This window comes from Mytilus californianus, unplaced genomic scaffold (assembly GCF_021869535.1).
Source record: "Mytilus californianus isolate M0D057914Y unplaced genomic scaffold, xbMytCali1.0.p SCAF_3, whole genome shotgun sequence".
In the NCBI taxonomy this organism is placed as follows: Eukaryota; Metazoa; Mollusca; class Bivalvia; order Mytilida; family Mytilidae; genus Mytilus; species Mytilus californianus.
The window spans coordinates 20,197,924-20,212,221 of NW_026262679.1; the positions used below are offsets into that span (position 1 = coordinate 20,197,924).

The following is a 14,298-nucleotide window of genomic DNA, read 5'->3' on the forward strand; positions in this document are numbered from 1 at the left end:
ATAAATCAAATATTAACAGCAATTACTGTCCTTTCCTAGATTTAGATATTTCAGTATTACATCAGAAACTCTACACAAAAATTTACGACAAAAGGGATGACTTTTCTTTCCCTATTGTTAATTTTCCTTTTGTGTGCGGTGATGTTCCTTTGGCACCGTCTTATGGTGTTTATGTATCCCAACTCGTTCTCTATGCTCGTAGCTGTGACGTTTTGGATTTCAATGCGCGTAATCTATGTATTTCTAGTAAATTATTTAGTCAGGGATTTCGTTACCACAAATTACTTAAAACCTTTACTAAATTCTTCCATAGATACAAAGATTTAGTTTGTAAGTTTGGCTGTACCTGTAGAAAACTTATTTCTAACGGAATAACACATCCTAAATTTTACGGTGATGTTGTTAACCGAGCCCGGAAATTTAGATACGATCCGGGTAAACTTATTATAAAAGGTTACCTATTCAACACTGTTATTAAATCTTTGAATATTGTTTTTCTTGGTATAAATATTTATTTTGTTATCAGTAAATTAAAACCTTATTAACTATTACACATATGTACTTTCACGGTACTACAGTCTATCGATACCTTTATTTTGGCATTGCTCAAGGTCATGTTTTCTCTGACTATTAATGACGTCTTTACACTAAATCCATGTTTGTTGACCGACCGGGAAATAAAACGCAAACTTTATACTAGATACTACAAGGATCATTCACCCCAGGGTTTTTTTGAAATTTGTTCAGTAATTTCAGAGGAGAAGATCTTTAAAAAATCATACGACAGACACGAAATTAATCAAAATCGTCGTTTAAGGCTATAACTCATCAAGGGCTGGCATTTTTATAGATCGTGTGTTTTTCTGATTGTTCTTCTGTTTACAGTTTCTTCCTATTTATTATATTTTTTTTGATAATAAGCAAAAGCACTAGAATTAATCAACAATCGTCATTTACGGGTAATAACTCCTTAAAAGAGGGACGAAAGATACTAGAGGGACATTCAAACTCATAGATCGAAAACAAACTGACAACGTCATGGCCAAAATGAAAAGACAAACAGACAAATAATAGTACAGATGACACAACATAGAAAACTAAAGTCTAAGCAACACGAACCCCACCAAAAACTGGGGGTGATCTCAGGTGCTCCGGAAGGGTAAGCAGATCCTGGTCCACATGTGGCAACCATCGTGTTGCTTATGTTATTACAAATCCGGTAAATAGTCTTATTCGGTAGGTCACATTCGTGAAAAGGGAAGGGTATTGTAGTTACGACATAAGGAACATATCCGATATCATCTGTGAAACGGTTATTCCATAACGGTCAACCAACTCGTGATGGCGTCCGTAAAATTTACGAAGGGATGATTTCAACTTCACCATTTGGAACTCTTGGTTTAATAGCTTCATTGTGAGCAGCAATCCTCTATCAAGGAAATCATGATAGGAAATACAAGCCCGGGAATATCGTATCAATTGGGAGATATATATTCCGTATGCAGGCGCTGCTGGAATGTTGCTACATAGAAATGGAAAGTTCATAATTGGGAAGCTGAAATCATCTCTTTTGTCGTAAAGTTTTGTTTTCAACCGACCCTCATTGTCAATTTCTAGATGTAAGTCAAGATATGAGGCAGACATAACTGTATCTGTAGTATCCTTTATCTCTAGTTCGATGGGATAGATTAAAGGGTCGTCAAATGGTTTCGGTAATGTAAGCATTTTTGTAGATCTTGTATTGCTGATCATTTTAGCTTTAAAGATTTGTTCCTATGTCATATTGTTTTTGAGCCAATATAAAAAAAAAAGAAAATTATCATAAAATAGTCATTTAAGTGCAATTAATTCTTTAAAAGGAGTCATCTGATAATAATGCAAAGAAGAAGTAGGCATATCTTGACATGCTGACCATTTTTGACCTGCCAGATCTTCTCTGCTTGTTATAATATTGAGACATTGTAAAACGTCGTCGGTGTCTGAGCAAAACAGTAATGAGTCAGAACGTTTCGTTGTTTTTCTCAAAGCTATTAATGCCTTTAACCAGTATGTTTTATTTTTAGCCATGGCGGCAATGTGAGTTGAATGACAAAAAAAAAACACAAAATTTATACTAGATACCAAAAGGATAATTCTCCTCATATAGGTTGCAATTCTGTAAATATAGACAATGCAATTTCCCTTAGGAACTCCCTTTACGGCTAAAACTGTGCCACTATTACTATGAAGTTTCGTGAAAAATTATATCCCAGAACGGAAAGTTGATTTGCACTACTATTTTATTCAAAGGTCAAAATATAGGGCTGTGCGGCATATTTTCAACATTTATATGCCCTGAACTTCTAAGAGTTTATACTTATACTAAAATTCTATACTACCCCCAACCTCCACTTTTGGACCTCCTAAGAATTAAATTTTAGGCGCTACCATGTTTTACTATACTGGTAACATTCCCAAGTTATGTCTCCATGAGATGAAACACAGAGATCATATCTGGGAACCAGTACGTTAACAAATTAACATATCTATGAACATTATATATCTCCCCAAAAGAGGCGTGGCTTGTGAAACAGCTGTATTTACAAAGTGCAACCTCAAATTAGATTGGTTTCGGTTCAGAAGTTTCAAAGCACGTCAAGTGATGGCAATAACTCACTTGGCCCACAGCAATATAAAGGAAAGAAAGAAATAACAAAATCATATACCAATACACATGTCTTCAACTATTTAGTTAATCGCATCTAAAATAAATATTATTATTCGTGATATCTATTGATTAGATTGGTTTCGGTTCAGAAGTTTCAAAGCACGTCAAGTGATGGCAATAACTCACTTGGCCCACAGCAATATAAAGGAAAGAAAGAAATAACAAAATCATATACCAATACACATGTCTTCAACTATTTAGTTAATCGCATCTAAAATAAATATTATTATTCGTGATATCTATTGATTAGATTCAATTTTCTTTTACCACGAAACATTAAATAAGCCGTGTAAAATTATAATGACAATGTTATATATGTAAGCATATAAAAAGAAAGAAAAACACTCAATCTAATTTGAATCGGTGTTCCTCTATTTTATCTGAAATTTGTTTATGCCATTTAATCTTTCACTACGCCAAGTTTCATGCTTTTGCCATAAAGGAAACAATTGTTCTGGTATCCGCTGGACTATATATATAAAGTTTGCATGCAAGCTATTTTTCACCTGTCAATTCAAATATGTAATAACAAATATACCTTCATGTGCTTCTTATAGAGATAAATGGGGTCGAAATTTTATACATTTACTGGAAATTTCTGTTTCTTGGACATTTCTATCCTTTGGAAAGACATACTTAACTTTTTTGTTTCAAAAGATACAAAGCAAGCTGATTTTTGTAAAAGCATCTGGAATATCATCCCTACATACATGGTCAACTTCATCTTTAGTGAAAGTATGAAAAAAAGTTTAATTGTGAAACTGTGATTTTTGTCATGATAGCCCAAAATTGATGAAAAATGGGAAAATCATTAAAAATGGGATATTTTCAAATGACTGTAGCAAAATAAGAAGTGCACCACCATATGATTTTTTCTTCACCAAATATATTTTTACAGTCATATAAACCCAAAAATCAGGTTAAGAAAAAAAGTTTAATTCTAGAAATGTTTTGCTCCTCAGAGGTGTACATCCTTAACACAACAGTTTATACAAATGTAATCAAAAGTTTTTTCCCAAAGTTTAATTTAACTAAACATACATAGCTATACAGTTATTTATAACACGTGTGGTCCTGCTTTCTTTCAATACTTATAAATATATATATATTTATATACTTCTAAAAGTTTAAATATATATAACTTAAATATTGGTATACAGTTTTCAACACTCATGATCCTATATCGATGATACTTTTATTTTGGCATTGCACAAGTTCATGTTTTTCACAGACTGTTTATGAGGTCTTTAACCTTAATCCGTTGGAAATGAAATTTGTCTGGGAAAACATGGTCTATTTATAAGTTAAAATCGGGTTTCTTTTTTCAAACAATGCATATATACGAGGGTTATGAATGGCTGAGTAACGTCCAGTGGCAAATTAATTGTATATTCAGGACGAGAACATGTTAATGTGATATGAATATGAACCCCCTACTTTGTACTAGATCGCAACGGTGACCTTGGTTTTAACATGCTAGTTCACAAGACAACAGGAAGACATGGTGCCTTATCCGGACATATTTGTATGACTCCGGCCCAACCAGTCTTTGCTCTTACTCCGAAATGCCGGGTGCTTAGTGAAAAACATCACATACCAATTTTCAAGTCTTTGGTTTTACGCGGCCGTGAATCTTACGCACGAACTCCCACACTCCTGGCGGGCACGTTACCACGAGACCTCCAAAGCGGTTATGTTTTTAAGGTATTCAATTCAGACAGGAAAATGTTAATGTATTTCATATACAACTTTACAAAACTCATATTCATAAGTAAAAATAACCGCCCACCAGTCAAGTTTTGGCGCCAGCTACGAATTAAATACATATTTTGTTACAATATCATTTGTAGTCTTTACAACATTAATGTTTCAACTCCATAAGTTATAGTTAATGTTGTTAGCGATTGATTTCAGGTAACGTCAGTGTCTTTCTCCAACATCTACATCTTTGACATTCCAAACTGAACCTCTAAGAATATATACAAAATGCTCCAAAGCAAAATATATGCTGCAAGTTTGATTTTCCTATTAATTAAAAACAATGCATATATGATTGCAGGGTTTGTTGCTAGTGTTGTGTGGATGATGTAGACAGTGTTCCCGTGCTTGTGGTATACGCCCTGTTAGATTACATTTATGTTTTGTCTGCTTATGTAGTATTTCTTATAACTATTTTGGTTTACATATTTCTTATCTTCAACCTTTTCATGCTCCTATTTTCTTAGACAGTTTAAGATGAAGTATTTGAAAAGGGGGGCTGGGGTGATTATCTTTATACTATGAGATTTTTTAGATCAATTGACTATGTATTAAGAAGCCTTTTAACTATATTCGACGGTCATTTGGTTTGGGAATTCAGGTGACTTTATGTTGTAAGGATTATGAAGTTTGCTTTCCGGCATGCAGTCTGATAGAGAATATTTCTTACTTAGTTTAATTTCTACAATGCCAGTTGTCCATATTATTAATTTTCTCTGAATTTTGTAGAAGTTATTAATTTCATATTTCATTTTGATTTCCAATTTTTCCCTCAACTGAAAACCATACCATGAACTGAATTGCATACATGTTACCAATAAATAGATTAAACAGTTTTAAATGGTATCGTTGTTTTCAACAATGAATGATCACATTGAAAGCAAAACGCTTTTACCTAATTGATAAAATGCTAGCTTTGCCCTCACACGGTTGATTACATAAGAGTTACAAGACATTAACCACAGGTTTTACTAACAACCAACCAACACATTCACATTAATCATGGCGAATAAAAGTTTAATCAGCATCAACAAAAACAATACTTCCCTGACAAAATACACATACTGAACGGAACAAAAAACTCATCAAATATAAAAGTAATATGATTTGGTACGACAGACGTGCGTTTCGTCTACATAAGACTCAGCAGTGGCGCTCGTATCAAAACAGTTGAAACGCCAAATCAAAGACGAAGTTGTAGAGCATCAAGAATCGAAAGTTCCGAAAGGTTGTGCCAAATACGACTATTATCTTTCCATATAAGTTCTTAAGTTACATTAAATTCATTTGAGGAATGTTTCAAAGAAGAATCAATTAAATGTCCCCCTCAACTCTTTCAAAAGACAATCATTCTTCTCCTCAGTCATAAATTTTAAACAAATTAGTAAACAGATTTTCTGTACTAGACAAGCAAAATTGCGCCTTTGAAAAAGGTGACAAATTGACATTTAAGAATTATTCCCCATGGACTTTTTATAAAGACCTTTATTGTAAGCAATCCAACATCTATATAAATAACAGGAATCGGTTAATATACGTCAAAGATACAGCAACCCAACGATACAAACAACCAACAGACATCTAGAGGTCAATAGACATCTAGGGTCAACATGCATGTCACAACACTCATTCTTATATGATCATTGGTTGCTATAATTTAAACGATGAACCACTAATCCGGTAATAATACACTTTTGTGTCAAGGTTGAATTTTTGTTGAAATTGTTATTTATTTCAACATGTGTTATAGTTTCACAGTAAAAACAAGTCGTTTTGGAATGCTATCATTAATGTTTTTCTCTCACTTGACACTTTTCTCTAGGGCTTGAGTTTCATATTAGGATTTCCACGATAAAAGGTTGGTCACACAAGGATGCATCTGACCGAACGTTTTTTTTATGAAAACGTTGAACACATCGTCTCAAATGTTCTATGGACACCATCATGATTTGGTTGGCCCTTACTGAAGATCTGTATCAGATATGTTTTATTTGTGTGAGCCACAATCTTGTCATTCTTTCCCCGTCCTTCAAGCTGCCATGAGCTATCACCGTATATACGACGTATTACCGGACTGTAATCGTCCATGAGCTATCACCGTATATAATGCGTATCACTAGACGGTTTTCGTCTATGCGTTTTCAACGTTCATTGGCCATGAATAATATGGCAATTGTTAAAGTTTTAGAACAGGAAACATTCAACCTTTCAGTACATCAGCGTTTACCTCTGGTTTTGAGCTGGTGTCATCTTGCTCAATCTTTAGTTTCTTTTTATGTTTTCCTATTCTTTTAGTCGAGGTGTTGAAAGCTGTTCCAACCATGATTTATAGATTGCAATCTTGATATATTCTTGATTAACTATTGTTAAAAAAAGTAAACTTAATTGAGTGTGGTAAAGGGGGGTGCTTGCACGGAAAAAAAAAAGGTGAAATAAGATATAATTTCACGCTGAACGTGAAATAATTTCTGTCACGAACGTTGCACGAAAAAGAAAGTTTTTATGTGAACCTTTTGTGACTGATTCACTGTTTTCCTGTGTATATAACGTCTCTTTACTTGATATTCCCGATTTAGTACACACATTTGTGATATAAATGGTTTACGGCTTTTAAAAGTGTATATAACAATCTTCTTAATTTTTAAAATGCAAATATCCCGCAGACATATGCTGTTATGTTAGCCATGCCACCAGCTACCAGGATTCGTAGTTCAAATTATCAGAAATAGGAAGTTTGAACTGAAAGATGATGAAAAGTGCAAACACGTTATAGCTCATTACTGTTAAGATGTCGATCTTATTTAAAGTCATTATAAATTCAAAGAATCAACAAAGAGAAATCATGTATCTAAGAGATCCAAAAAGTATTCACAAGTTAAAAACATATCAGATTTTAACTTAATATGAAGTCATTATATAGAGTTGTTTCTTAGAAAAATCAAAGACCAAAATTGAATCTATTTTTCTTGATGCACGTACAGTTAAATAAGCAGAACACGTTGAACGAGGCACCTGTATTGCATGACTGAACATCAAATAAAAAAGTAAAAACACGTTGAACAAAATTAACCCTTTACCACCCTCTTAATTATTTGTTAACGTCTTACTTCAGCATTTGTTTAATATTTTAGGTTAACCTAAATTTAACCTGCTATTTGCATTGTATGTTTCCTTTTAAATTTCATATAATTGCAATACTTTGTTTAAAATTGAAATGTGCTAGATATTGTAGTTTTTTAATTATGACAAATATTTGAAGTTTAATGTATATATATTTTCTTAGCAGTTAGTAATGAATACTTATACTTTGGTTTAGTTTTGATTATGTATCCATTTGTCTAACATTGACTTCCATTTATGTTTTGATTTGTTTGAAGCATACAACTAACTTCAGACATAATTAATCTTGTGTCAAGACGTATTGGAGAAAAGTCACATGACAAATATGTTCATTCAAAATATCAAATGAAAAATCAAAGCTACTCGTCGTTTCCTTTTTTTTTTCTTTTTGACATGGTGTTTTCTGTTATTATTCCACTCAAGGTTTATGATTGTCCCCTTTGTTTACCCCCCCCCCCCCTTTTCACACACACACACACAATTTATATACCATATCATATAGTTTTTATATATTTATTTTTTCATTTCATTTATATACACATTATGTACGGGATTTACTGTCCATTATTAGGCGAGGTTTGTTTTATAATTATAAAATCATTTGTATATCAAAAATTAAAAACACTAAATAATAAAGGAACAAACTAATCGAATTTAGACTGAAGTTGTTACAATGATTTTAACTTTAAGGATTAACACCTTCTGACATAATACCTGCAAATTTTAGATTAATGTAGGGGTTTAAACATCACTTGAAATAGAAAATGACAAATATATACGTTTTAAACATACAAAATACTTTAAATGACTTACCTTACCTATACAGTGACATGTAAATTATTTATAATGACTACTTCTGAATGGCAAAATTATTTCAGTCTTCTGTCTTCATATTTGAAATCTCCAAACTTTGTACTTTTCACTCATTTCAAAAATATTCATAATCTATCTTATTCTAAATTAAAAAATATGATTATGTTATTTAAAAGATTTAAAATCCGAACAAACAGCTGTTTTCATAACGTTTAAATCACAGCACAATGTCGGAATAAAATGCGGCCAGATCAATTGTTACGATGCAAGTTATATATATTTATTGATATACACCATTGAAATAGTCACAAATTACTCGGGTAAATAGATTCATTGTATGTTCTACATATCTTATGATCAACAAGTTGTTATTGACTATTTAAACCAATTATATAGAAAATAAATGAACATTTAAATCTCATTGATGAGGTTGTAGTAAAATTAAAGTCGGCGTAGTGCAACTTCAATAGAATTTTATATTATACGCAAAAACGCTTAAGAAGCATTAATTGATTATTGTACCCTTTGACTGAAACAAACTCAATTAAAAGAAAGGAATTTCTCGTTTCTTACCACTCTTCTTGTAAGATCGTACTTATTCAAGAAAAGAAAGATATCATTAAAATAAGGCCAATAAGTTCAGTGTCTGCTTTCATTTAAGTGAAGTACATGTGTACGGTGCATAACTCAGTTGATATACACTTTTATTGCATGATGCCTGGTACAGCATTTAATCGTATAAAATATGCATCACTGGCATGACACGTGGAATGACTTTCATTTGGTATAAAAAAAAAGCAACAAAGATACCATGCAGGTCTATTATTTTGCATGCCAGACTCCGAGTTTCCTCTACAAAAGACCCATTTGTGACGCGAGAATAAAAAAAAAGTAAAAGGTCAAATAAAGTACGAAGTTGAAGAGCATTTGTGACCCCACAGACTAGAATGTTACGGGGAACCAGGACCAAAAGGGTTTAAACTAAAGAGCCTTAATGTTTAAGGTCAGTTTTGCTTGAAGAATTGCAAACCAAGTATTAGTACATAATCGATAAACCGAATTTATTAATATACATAAAAGCATTTACACCTAGGAAGTGAAGTACGCGAAGAACACTATTATATGCATTTGAGACAGCAATTTCTAACCTTACCTGAAACAGAACACTAACATGCGTTTGAGACAGCAATTTCTAACTTAAACTGAAGCAGAACACGAACATGCATTAAAGACAACAATTTCTAACCTTACCTGAAACAGAACACTATTACATGCATTTGAGACAGTAATTTCTAATTTTACCTGAAACAGAACACTAACATGCATTTGAGACAGCAATTTCTAATCTTAACTGAAGCAGAAAACTAACATGTATTTGAGACAGCAACTTCTTATCTTAACTGAAACAGAACACTAATATGCATTTGAGAATGCAATTTCTAATCTTAACTGAGACGGAACATTAACATGCATTTGAGACAGTATTTTCTAATCTTAACTGAAACGGAACACGGACATACATTTGAGACAGCAATTTCTAATCTTAACTGAAACGGAACACTAACATGCATTTGAGACAGCAGATTCAAACCGTAACTGAAACAGAACACTAACATGCATTTGAGACAGCAGTTTCTAATCTTAACTGAAACAGAACACTAACGTGCAGACAGCAATTTCAAATCTTAACTGAAACAGAACACTAACATGCATTTGAGACAGCAATTTCTAATCTTAACTGAAACAGAACACTAATATGCATTTGAGACAGCAATTTCTAATTTTACCTGAAACAGAACACTAACATGCATTTGAGACAGCAATTTCTAATCTTAACTGAAGCAATAAGTACATGTACATACCTAGTTATTAAATAAGCAAAAGTGCACGATAAATGTAAAGATTATTAAATAAGTGTAAAAATGTCTGTAATTTACCAACAATATCACGAAAGGAAAGATCTATATAGATACGAAAACAACAACTGAAGGTAATATGTAAAGCGGCTCGTACTAAGGAACGCGAAAATAAAGATGAAATGTCATGAATTACTAAAACTATCGGGAGGACAATGTGTTTTCATTGGTTAAGCTACTTTTGGAAAATTCTCACAACGGCAGTATGTATTTGCTTTTCTAAGTATTTTGTATGTATTTCATTTTCTAAGTTTTGGGTCTCGAGGATACCCGATGGTGGTTTTGCTAGAAGCTAATGTCGCCCGAACAGAAATTAACTTTTGTAAATCTCTAACTGAACGGCAAATATTGGGATCAGGATCAACTAATAGATTATACAATATATATAATAAAACATCTTAAAAAAAGTTTTTTGTACTAGGTAATGATATATTTTATTGCCGCAGTATAGAAATATGGTACTATGACAACTGATGTAAGGATTGGAATATCATAATGAATAAAAACTTTGGTATAAAAACGTTTTCTTAGCTGCACTTATACACTTAATTCATAAAATGACCAAGCTGAGGTCATCTCCGATTCATTAGGTTTGAGCATTAATAATAGAAGGTAGGGGAATGAGATCCTAAACTTAGGCCTCTATTTTTGTAAACGAATTTTTCATTGATATATTTTATAATATTCACAGCAGTGTTTTGTCATTCTATGGATTTGTTCTAACCAGTCTTTCCGTTTCTATAATGATATCTGTACATGTTCAATTATTACAAAACAGCTATGTTGCACCTAGCAGGTGAAGATAAATATGTCCAATCATTCCTTTATTCAGTTTTAATTCACCTTTTTGAACATAAAGGTTACATTTTGACGAAACACAGAAACTAATTATTTTACTTCTTGTGATACGAGAGCAGTTTCATCTTAGAATCATGTATATGCATCTATTTTTGCAGCATTTATTTGGATTTTGTATTAGATAAACCGCTTGAAATTGAAAAGACGATATGATAAATGCAAACATTCAGCCTGTAAGACATTAATCTTTGTCTTTTAACACTTTTGCCGATTAGTATATTATGCATGCTAATGCAAAAAAGAGGTAATAATAATCTGAAAAATTATGAAATCTGCACTATATAGTTCCCCAAATGAATTCATTCAATAACATCTCCTAATCATCGTAACCTTTAACAAATACAAAGCATAAACTAGTTAATAATTGAGAATGGTGTACATCTGTTCTAATTGTGATGTAATATCAAAACTCTTTTATTTTTTGTTATTCGAATGCATGTGGCTATGGGCAAAATATTGATCCAAAAATTTAATAATTTAACCAAAGCATGATGATGATGATGGATGGCTGTTTAACGTCCAATGTCAAATTAAATGCATATTCAGGACATAAGAACGTGATAAGAATATAGACATTGCTTTGTACTATACCGACACCTTAGCCGGATTTTTAACGTGCTAGGTCAAAAGATGACAGTCCGCGGGAAGACATGTCACCCTACCCGGGCACATTGTTCTGACTCTGAGCCGAACAGTCTTTGCTCTTACTCCTAAATGCCGCGTGCTTATCGGAGAAGCAGCAAATACCAATTTTCAAGTCTTGGGTTTGACAGGCCTGGGTTCGAGCTCTCGGTCTCGTATACTCTAGGCGAGCACGCTACCAAGACACCACCGAGGCGGTATAATAACTATAGTACCCCTGACAATAAAGAAACTGTAAAATTCTGCAATTCTCAAAATTGTGTTAATTTTATTAATAATAAATAGGATGATATAATCATAATCTGGACACTACGGTGCAGCTTTAGATACAACAAACTTCAAGTATATATGACCTTAGATTTTTTTAGTCAAATGTACTGTGAATACAACAATAATATTGAATGCAGATATTGTTAGATTTAAACGATAAGAAAGCAAGTGGTGTCAGCAAGAATTGCTTATCTGCAAAATGTACTACGTCACTTACATTCATGCAAATTAATCAATTCCTGTGACGTCATCCTATTCATTTACCGCGGTTTCCTTTTCTAGATTCAAGGCTTCTTAAATCTTAGAATTCTTAAAGTACTTTATGATTCTTAAGATACTACAACGATAGTTGTCAATATGAACAAGAAATTAAATTTCCGGTTATTGTCTAATGAGTTATACCACTAGGAAAAAGTAAAATACTAATAAAAAAAAAATACCAAACTCCAAGGAAAATTCAAAACAGAAAGTCCCTTATCAAATGGTAAAATCAAAAGCTCAAACACATCAAACGAATGGAAAGCAACTGTCATATTCCTGACTTGGTACAGGCATAGAAGCGTGCATTGAAAATAGGTTTTGAAAACGTAATTTAGTTTTGCAATCATGTTTGAAAGCCAATTGAAATGGTTACTATTAATGTCAAAACTGAAGCCATTTACTTGCGTTTGCAAAATCAAAACCGTGCTTTGTATTATATATCAGACAACATATATGACATGGCATCTTTAGTATAATCTTAAATAGGTCAAAGACAGATGAAACAAAGAGAGAACAATATCATAGGCCTGTCCAGGGCCTGTCTAAAAGATATTCATCAACATGCAATTTCAAAGTACACATCGAAGTAAAAAAAATTATCGATAAAGAGAAATTTTTTAAGCTGTATTCACTCCCTTCATGTTGTTCGTATGAAAAAAAAGAAATGCCAAACTCTTGTTTACAATGCATAAACAAAAAATTATATCACAACTCTGAAGCTCATTCTATTTATGCATTGTGTTTTAACATATTTTGAATATAGCAATACATTGTCTTCTATAGTCATAAAGGTGTTTTGAATATTGCGATACATTGTCTTCTATAGCCATAAGGTGTTTTGAATATTGCGATACATTGTCTTCTATAGTCATAAAGGTGTTTTGAATATTGCGATACATTGTCTTCTATAGCCATAAGGTGTTTTGAATATTGCGAAACATTGTCTTCTATAGTCATAAAGGTGTTTTGAATATTGCGAAACATTGTCTTCTATAGTCATAAAGGTGTTTTGAAGGAGTTTATTGGTGTGTAGAACTCGGTCGACTCATCTACAAGCTTAATTAAATCTGAAGAATTTTATGATTAGTTCGTGAATGAAATGCCGAGTTAACATAAAACTCCGTAAAATAACTTTTGTCATCTGTGACATAAAGATCTTACAACAGTCAACCAATATTGACGGTGTCCGTAAGTCTTTCGAAAAGATAACCAGCATTATTATTAAGAACCATTGGTTAATTAGCTTTCTTATAGGTATAGGGGAGGGTTGAGATCTCACAAAACATGTTTAACCCCGCCGCATTTTTGCGCCTGTCCCAAGTCAGGAGCCTCTGGCCTTTGTTAGTCTTGTATGTTTTTTAATTTTAGTTCATTTATATGTTTTGGAGTTTAGTGTGACGTCCATTTTCACTGAACTAGCACACAATTTTATTTAGGGGCCAGCTGAGGACCACCTCCGGGTGCGGGATTTTCTCGCTGCATTGAAGACCCATTGGTGGCCTTCGGCTGTTGTCTACTCTTTAGTCGGGTTGTTGTCTCTTTGACATATTCCCCATTTCCATCCTCAATTTTAATCATGTAAGCAGCAACCATCCGGAATACGATGTAAACTAGGTGTTATATGTTTAATATGCTGGTGTGTTTGAAATGTTGTTGCTTAAAGTGGAAAGTTAAAATTAGAAGTCATTACTTTATTTCTGAACCGACCATGATGAAAGTCCATTTATAGATCAAAGTTAAGATATGAAAAAACCCAACTTAATTGTATCTATAATAGTATCCTTTATTCAAGGTCAGATGGATAAGTGCAATGTTTCGTTCTGGCAGTAACAATACATATTGTAAAACATCCCCTAATTAACGTATCCCGCTCACATTATATCCTTAAACTCTTTGCCATTTTAAAGACTGGTATTATTGGCATTTTCCAACCTGTTATTGACTACGTACACA

At 32.8% G+C, this 14,298-nt stretch overlaps 1 protein-coding gene across 2 annotated transcripts in view; it reads right to left on the reverse strand.

Annotated features, from left to right (window-relative positions):
- The window catches only part of LOC127734087 (neuronal acetylcholine receptor subunit alpha-9-I-like), a 34,289-nt gene extending 25,656 nt beyond the window's left edge, over positions 1-8,633 (reverse strand). For both annotated transcript variants that reach the window (XM_052243709.1, XM_052243711.1), the window contains exon 1: positions 8,399-8,633. The gene's annotated coding sequence lies outside the window, so the exon portion shown is untranslated. The remainder of the gene's footprint in view (positions 1-8,398) is intronic.
- Positions 8,634-14,298: the final 5,665 nt, after the last annotated feature.